Source organism: Vidua chalybeata, chromosome 5 (genome assembly GCF_026979565.1).
Source record: "Vidua chalybeata isolate OUT-0048 chromosome 5, bVidCha1 merged haplotype, whole genome shotgun sequence".
NCBI lineage: Eukaryota > Metazoa > Chordata > Aves > Passeriformes > Viduidae > Vidua > Vidua chalybeata.
In genome coordinates, this window is record NC_071534.1 from 18631969 (window position 1) to 18640245 (window position 8277).

Below are 8277 nucleotides of genomic sequence, written 5' to 3' on the forward strand. Positions count from 1 at the left end.
ACAAAGCAGAGAAATTGATGTTTCTGACTATTTACTAAACTGAAAAATAAAACTGTTCAACTGGAGTAATAGTATTTTGGTCCTCCATCTAAAAGGGCTAAAAACAAAAGCAAAAGAATCCCCAACATATTTTTGGTTTCAACACTACTTGTCAATCTATTGTATGTGATACTTCTTGGGGGTGTCTCTCTCTCTCTATCTTTTTTTTTTTTTTCCAGTTTTCCCTTAAAGAGTAGCTAATTTGTCAAACAAAATGCCAAAACTATGAAACCTAAAATAACATTTCCTTTTGAAATTCTTATGTACTTTGATATTTTATAATAGAATTCTTCCTTGAAAAAAATATTGGCCATAATTGGGCTAAAAATGCTTCTCAGTGTGACTTGAATTGATGAAAATATTAATTTTTCAGTGAATTTACTGTCCACAGAAAATTTGTGAACCATGCCTACATACAAACAATGAGTAATAATATACTGTTTCTCCTATTGATGTTGTATGATTTGGCTTAAAATTTACATTGTCTTGTTGAAATAATTTCAAAATATGTTCTGATTTCAATAAATGCCCCTAGTGCTTCTGATGAATAGTGCATTGTCTGCAATAAAATTTGAAATTTGAAGCCTTTGGATTTAATAGGGACATTCAAGTTAATTCAATGTTAGATTTATCTATATATCCCATGGAAATACCTTACATCTCTTGAAATTTCTAATCTAAAGGCTATTAAATAACAAAGTAGATAATCTTGCAAGATCTCTGCCCTATTGAATAGGAGAAATACTTCCAGCCTACTTGCTCTCTTGAGGGTTTGTTTCATGGCAGATTTCAGGTTCAGCTCAAATTTGCCTGTGAACATAAATGCTGTTCACTGTTTGGCTGTACACCTTGGTTTTATTTATCTGAGTTCTGGTGGGGCAGCTCATTGTTTCAGAGGAGTTAAAACAGCACCTGAAAAGTCATGTGCATCTCGGTTGTGCATTTCTTCTGGTTGTCAAGGAAGCCCCCCAGGACTCCTGGCACCAGACTTCATCTCAACTGGAGATGGAAACACCACAGGTATTGGCCAGACAGGCACCTCCCAGCAGGTGCTATTTGGGGAGAAAGTCAATGGATCAGATTCTCCTCTTGCAGCAGCTCTGAAGCGGTGTGAGGGTTTGCCTTTGTCTCCAAGGGGCTTGTCTCTCTGGCAGTTTCTCTGGGCAGAGAGCCATCCTAGAGGTGAGGCTGTTAAACAGTGCTCGTGAGGTACAAAAAAGCCTTTAGAGCCCTATGATAAACCTGTCTCTAAATTTCCTAAAATCTGGAGTGAGGGCTAAAAATTATCAGGGGGAAGAAGGTGTTAGGTTTTGTTTCACTCTTAGGTTTGGTACACTCTTTCTCTTCGTGTACCAAAACTGTAAAAAAGTGTTTACATTTACAGCCTTAAACAAAAAATATTAATTGCACATTTGTAATGGATTTGTAATTTAGTCATTAAATGTCCTGAATATATTGACTGAGATCTCCAGTCCCGGGAATGGCAGAACACTAAGGTTATGGTTCTGGGCTTACCTGTGAGTGCTACAGGCAGTCACCCAGACTGAGGATCCAAGTGCTACCAGCCTGTTCCCAAACTGAGTTTGTCCACAGAGCATCCAGAAGGGTTAAGGGCTTTATTCTCAAGAAGAGGAAAGTAAAGCTTTGGGTGTGACTAGGGATGTTCATAAAAAACAACAGAGCAAGCTGGAAGAAGATTACTTGAATGCTAAGGGGAGAAAATAGGACAGGATAATGGGGAAGACAGATGGTAGGAAGAGAAGTAAAACTGGGATGCACAGTTGAAATGGATATGTAAAACAGGGATTGGAAACCTGTGGGATGGGAAAGAAAGAACTTTAAGAAATGTCATACTGGGGAGAAATGGTGGTGGACAATTAAAAAACCAAGAACAGGGATTTTATGGTAAAAAATGGATGGGCCTGCACCATCACATGACTGCACAGTGTTTCAGTTTGTGAGGGGAGATGCTGAGGTAACTCAGAGGCAACAGCAAAAACTTCAGAGGGGAGGAATGCTGGAATTCTCTGGCATCACCTGGATGGTGCGGAAGGAACATTTTGGGAGTAAAGTTGAGGAGATTTATTCCCACTGGACTGTGGCAACAAAAGATCTGTGGAGGACATTTTTGGCGGGAAAATTTGAGGTGATTTCTAGAGGGGAAAAATTGTTTGTGGGAAAAGGCTGGAAAAGTCTGAGGTAACTTGGAGAGGACAGGCAGAGAAAATTTTGTGATAAAACCTGAGGTAAATTTTAAGGGCCAGAAAGAACTTTTTGAGGTAAAATCTCAGGTAATCTGCAAGAGACTGAATTAATATTTTTGAGGCAAAATCTGAGGTAATCTGTATGGGACAAATAGGGAAAATTTGTGAGGGAAAATCTGAGGGAAATCGGTAGGGGAGAAAAAAGAAATTTTGGAGGTAAAATCAGAGGTAATCAGTAGGTGGCATTTTGGGGCTTAAATGAGAGGTAATGTATAGGTGCAGATGGGGACATTATGAAGGGAAAATCTGAGGTAATCTCAATGGAATAGAACATTTTGGAAGGAAAATCTGAGGTAATCTGTAGGGACCACAATGAACACTGAGGGAGAGGTGGGTGGCCTTGTGATGCTGACGGGATGTGGGGGTCAATGAGGGAATATGAGTTTCACTGAGGAGACATGTGTGTCCCTGAGGGAGTGGCAGGTGCCCCGCGTGTCAATGAGGGCGTAACAGGTCAGTGAAAGAATGGCCGATTCACCGTGTGCTGCTGAGGGGTTAGGAAAGTCCCTGAAGGGAGGTAGGTGCCACGTGTGTTACTGATCGGCACCGCAGGGCCGCGTTTCCCGGCCCTGCCCCGCCGCTCCCCTCAGCCGCGGCGGCGGGAACTCGAACCCGCTGTGTCCGCCTCTCTCGGCGAGGCGCCGGGCAGGGTTCTTTAAGCGGTCTGGGAGTCCCCCAGAGGCACTCCCTGAGCTGAGACACGGAGGAGGTAATTTGGGGCGGACAGGCAGAGAAAATTTTGTGATAAAACATGACGTAGTTTTAAAGGGCCTGAAGGAATATCATTGGGCAGAATGAATGATGGTAAAAGGTGAATTAATCTCTATTAGGAACATTTGAGGAGCAAAATTTGAAGTAATCTGAAGGAAGAAAAAATCTGAAGAAATCTGTGGAGGATAGAATGGATATTTTGGGTGCAGAATCGGAGGCAAACTTTAGGGGACATTTTGGAGGGAACATCAGAGGTAATCTTTTGGGGGTCCAAAGTCACTTGCTTGTCAGAAAACCAGAGATAAATTACATTAAAAAAATAGCGCTTTCTTGAAGGGTGATTGTAGGGTAATTTAGGGAGGAAAAATGAGCATTTCTGAGGGAAAGAGTCTGTTGTAACACCGCATTCTAATGCAGCATCTTTGACAGAAAATATGAGATACCTTAGAAGGCAAAGAGTTGATATTTTTAGCTGAAAACCTGTGATACTTTAAAAGGGTACTGCCATGGGCAGAATGGGAGCTGCAGAAAAAATCTGTTAGAAAAGCCATCCTGCTCAGTCATGAGTTGCCAAAGGACCCCCTTGCCTTAGAAATTCCACACAGAGAAACCTGGTTGTGGCGTAATCTAGTCTCAGGCCCAGATTTGTTAATGGTTTATGCCTAAAAGATTTAAAAGAAGTGAGCCATTAAAGTATTTTTTCCCACAGGATAAAGGATTGCAAACCATATATCTTTATATAGATTTATATGCTTTATTATGATGACGAGACAAAAGTATCATAATCAAAACTACTTATTACACAATAAACACGCTATAAAAACCACTATAGTATAATGCAATCTTTGGAACAAAGACTGAAAAAATTATATTAAAACAAGTAAAAAATATCGTATGGGATTGAGTGCCTGGAGGCTCAGCCTGTGGAGCTGTTGGGTGGCAGTTCCCTTTGGGCACAGGAGCTGGAGCTTCTCAGGCCTGAGTGTGTCGTGGTCGGTTGGCAGAGGCCGCGGGACAACGAGGCAAGAGCGGCAGCAGCTTCGAGCTCAAGAGTCTGCAAGAGGACCGGCGGCTTTGAGCTCCAGAGTGGAACAGCAAGGTAAGAGCAGCAGCTTGGAACAGAAGTTGGAGGATTTGGGGCTGCCCAGGCAGGTTCTGTGGGTGGCTGCTTGAGGATCTCGCCATGGGGCTGTTGGGTGGCGGTTCCCTTTGGGCACAGGAGCTGGAGCTTCTCAGGCCTGAGTGTGTCGTGGTCCGTTGGCAGAGGCCGCGGGACGACGAGGCAAGAGCGGCAGCAGCAGCTTTGAGCTCAAGAGTGGAACAGTGAGGCAAGAGCGAGCTCAGAGCTGAAGAGAGGGCACGAGAGGTCCTCTGGGCAAAGGGCCTTCCTGACACGGCCAGGGCACCTTCCGGGTGCCGCGTCTTTGCATTGGGCGGCCTCCCTGGAAGCAGGGCTGGGTCTTTGCTGTCGTTGGCCTTTTGCCGTTGCGCTCCTTTGGCTGCCCAGAGAGAGGGGCAACCCTGTAAGGAGGGTGAGAGCCCCTGTCTCTGCACCTGAGGGGGAAATGGAGCTCTCCCGATCCCCAGCCCAGCCACCTGCCCTGTCAGCAGGGCCGGGCCTTTTGCCTGGCCCCGGCAGCTTTCTGCCAGCTGCTGGCCCCTGGCAAGCGTGACCCCCTGTACTCGGGGCGCGTCACAGCCCTTGTCCCCGTGCCAGCCCGAGGGCCTCAGCGCCTCGAGGCCCCTGTGCCTTGCCCGCAGGGCTGCAGGGGCAGGTCGGATGCTTTCCTCTCCCACTCAGCGGTAGGGATGGCTCCCTAGAGCAGGTTGACCGCACAGAACTTGCTCCCTCTTCTGGGACTGTCCTGCGCTCCCTCCCCTGCCTTCCCCTTAGCTGGTGTGAGTGAGCAAGTGCACTTGTCCCCCTTTAGCCCCCCTTTAGCAATAGAGCAGGGTAGCCTCGACTTCCCAGGAGGGAAAGAGGAGCTCTGTGCGGTCACAGGGGAGGTTCCTCAACACGCATGGGTGGGGGACGTGTCCGGCCTTGCCCCTGCTGTCTTGAGGATGGCGCGGAGCCGCTTAGCGGTAGCGTGGGCACCGTGACCCGCCTGTAGCCAGCGCCTGGGTCTGCGCCTATGCTGGCGGTCCTGCTGGTGACCTGCCCGTGTGCCAGCCCTGTACTCAGGGCACGTGTCACGACCTTGTGGAGCCCTTTGTCCCCAGCGTCAGCCCCTGGTCCCTGTAAGCAGGGCTGGGGAGTCTGCTTTAACCAGGTGACGGGAACAAGTGCTCCCAGGCCCTTGCCAGGGCGCAGGTTGAATAAGTGCTGTGCCACAGGGCGCAGGCCCGCCTTTGGCACGGCTTCGGGCTGGTGCCTTGTTGAGGAGGCTCCTGAGGGGCTCCTGCAGCAACACAGCTGTGTTGCCGTGCTGCTGCGGCTGGGCCCTGGTCGGCCCCAAAGCGGGGCGCAGGCCAGGGCTTGCGCTCCGTGGCACTTGTTGGGGGGTGCCGGGCTGCGGGGGACGGCCCGTAAGTGGGGCTGTGTGCGTCCCCCGCCCTCGGCGGGCAGTTGGAGGGACCCCCTGTAACCAGGCGGGTATCCCTGGCCGCGGCCTTTCAGAGGCGTGGGGTCAGGAGTCATGGGGCCGGGCGTGTGCCCCCTCTGTCCTTGGGGCTGGGGTCCCGGCCCCTCGGCTTTAGGCCGTGAGCCTGACTGTAGAGTCTCGTTCCTGTTGCCCTGGGGAAAGGCCAAGCTCTGTGGCTCCCTGGGTGTGGACCAGCCTGTAAGCAGGCTGCGGGTCTGGGAGCCTTTGTGTTCCCTTCAGCTGGCAGCCAGCGTGGAGCGGCCGCCCCATTAGTGGGGAGTGCCCCGCAACTGGAGAGAAGGAACCTGCGTAGGCCTTGGGGGCCAGGGCCGCCCTGTAAGTCGGGGCCTGTGCTCTGGATTCCCGGGCACTTTGCAGTCCAGGCAGCGGCCTGAGCCCCCTGTAAGCAGGGGTGCAGCCTCTTGGCCGCTGCTTTGCGTATGCCCAACTTCATTTGCCCAGAGGGCCTGGCTCCCCGCACCGCACGGGACTGCCCTTGGCGTGCTCCGATGTGGAACGACAAGCTAAGTGTAGCAGCTTGGAGTTGAAGTTGGTGTAGCTGGGTGGTGTGTGGCTTGCTGCTTGAGGACTTGTTGTGAGGCACACTCAGGTGTGACCCAACAGGTTGCGGTTCCCTTCAGGCACAGGAGCTGGAGCTTCTCAGGCCTGAGTGTGTCGTGGTCCTTTGGCAGAAGCCATGGGGCAACGAGATAATTGACCAAGAGCAGGTGTAGCTTCAAACTCCAGTGTTGAACAGTGACTTAAGAGCAGCTGTGATTTGTCAGGTCTGGGAAGATGCCATTGTCTCTACTGGGACATACTGGTTCTGGCTCTTGAGATCGCTGCATGGAGGCAACCACTCTTCGTTCTCTCTGATGGGGCATGGGACATTAAGGTTGCAGATTTGTACTTCCACTCTGGGTACTGTCCAGCCCACCCTGTTCCTCTCTTTGTGGATTTTCCATGATCCACTGTTGCCAGAAGCGCCCTTCCCTGGGCTTTCAATAGACTGTACAGCAAAACCTCCCTGGTGGTGGCCTGGGCTCTGCTGGAGATCCATGGAGAAGGTAAGGTCTTGTACCAGGCACTGAATGTCCTATCTTGCCCTGCCCCAGTCTCATCCCAGCTTCCTATTTTGCTCATTTACCCAGCAATGACCTCACCTGCTTCAGTTTCTACCATGGCTGCTGCATAGGAGAAGGGCTTTAAGTGGAACGAGATACTAGTATCACATCTTCCAACATTTTTGTATGTTTGCAGATCTGTTCTCTTCCCTGGGAGAGTAAAACTACAGTCTGGGAGGAAAATTAATGCTTCCATGTCCTTCTCTAAGCCGATGATATGTTGTGCAGGCAATGCCAATCCAGCCTCTACTTAACAAGCAAAAAAGCAAAATGGGGGAAGTGGAGGGCTGTAAATGTGGCAGGACTGGTCAGCTGCCTCTCCTTTTGCTCAGGCTTACCACTGCCATTGCAATTAGTCTTTGATTTTGGCTGGATGTCATGTTTCTGCCCTGTAGCTCCTGTGACTAACACGGTCCGGAAAGTGAAGGCAGAGCCCTGGAAACAGTGAATGCAAACCCCACATGGGCTTTGTCGGGTTGGTGCTCCCCGTGAATCAAGGAGGCGGTAATGTCTGGGTTGCTGCCTTCTCTCCAGGGATGGCTTACCCTTCCTCCCCCCGTGCTTTTCCTCCTCCCACGTTTGTGGCTCTGCCCGGTGAGAGCTGCTGGGAAAGTAACACAATGGGGCCCATTCAGTTCTCACTTCTGCAAGGAGAGCAAACATTGGTTCAGGAGCTCGGCAGCTGCTAGACAGGGCAGAGGACACTTTCCTCTCTTCAACACATCTTGAAGTCCAGGTACTCCATACTCTGGGTGTGAGGGTGGGAGTGATGGCATGATGCTTAGCATGTGGCAGTGCTCCAGGCACAGCATGGGGACTGAGTTTAGGGACATTACATTTGTGGCATTAGGCATTCAGGAGAGGGCTGCCCAGTGTGTCTGTGTGTGGGCTGCAGCAGGATTAGATGGGGTGACAGCAGGAGAGCAGTGTTGGTGTATAGGACCAGAGGGGATGATGAGCTACAGTGGGCATGGGGCTGTGCACTACAGTGTCTCCACAAATTGAAGCCTTGCAGACTTTACTGATGCTATCTCAGAGCTTAGCAGTATGTATTGGTCATATCTGCAGCCTGCTGCCTCCTCTCTGTTTCTCCCAGCCTTGCCTCTCTCTGATACCTTCACTCCAGGGGCTCACTCCTGCCCAGCCAAAACCAACCTCTCCTTCCTGTAGCTAAACAGTGGAGTTCTATTCCAAACACTGCTATGAATAGCTTAGGAGGGAAGCAGGGAGCTTGCAGGTTGGGAGGCAGATGACCAGGATGGTGGAGACATGGGACATTTGCCATTTAAAGAAGGGTAGCAGCTCAGAAGCCTGTGATCACATTCTCTGTATGGCTACACCTGCTTGCCTTACAAAAAGAATTGTAGGAGAGATATTGTTAGCTTGCACAGACCAAGGCAATCATAAGTTAGTGATATTTGAAGAAAATGCAGGAGTGGAGTGGGTGTCTGTTTCAAGGCAGCTCCTTGTGAGTGACTTGGTATCTGAGACCTTCACTTTTCATTCCAAGAATTCCTCCTCTCTTTTTTCCAATCTTCCTCCTTTATAACTTGT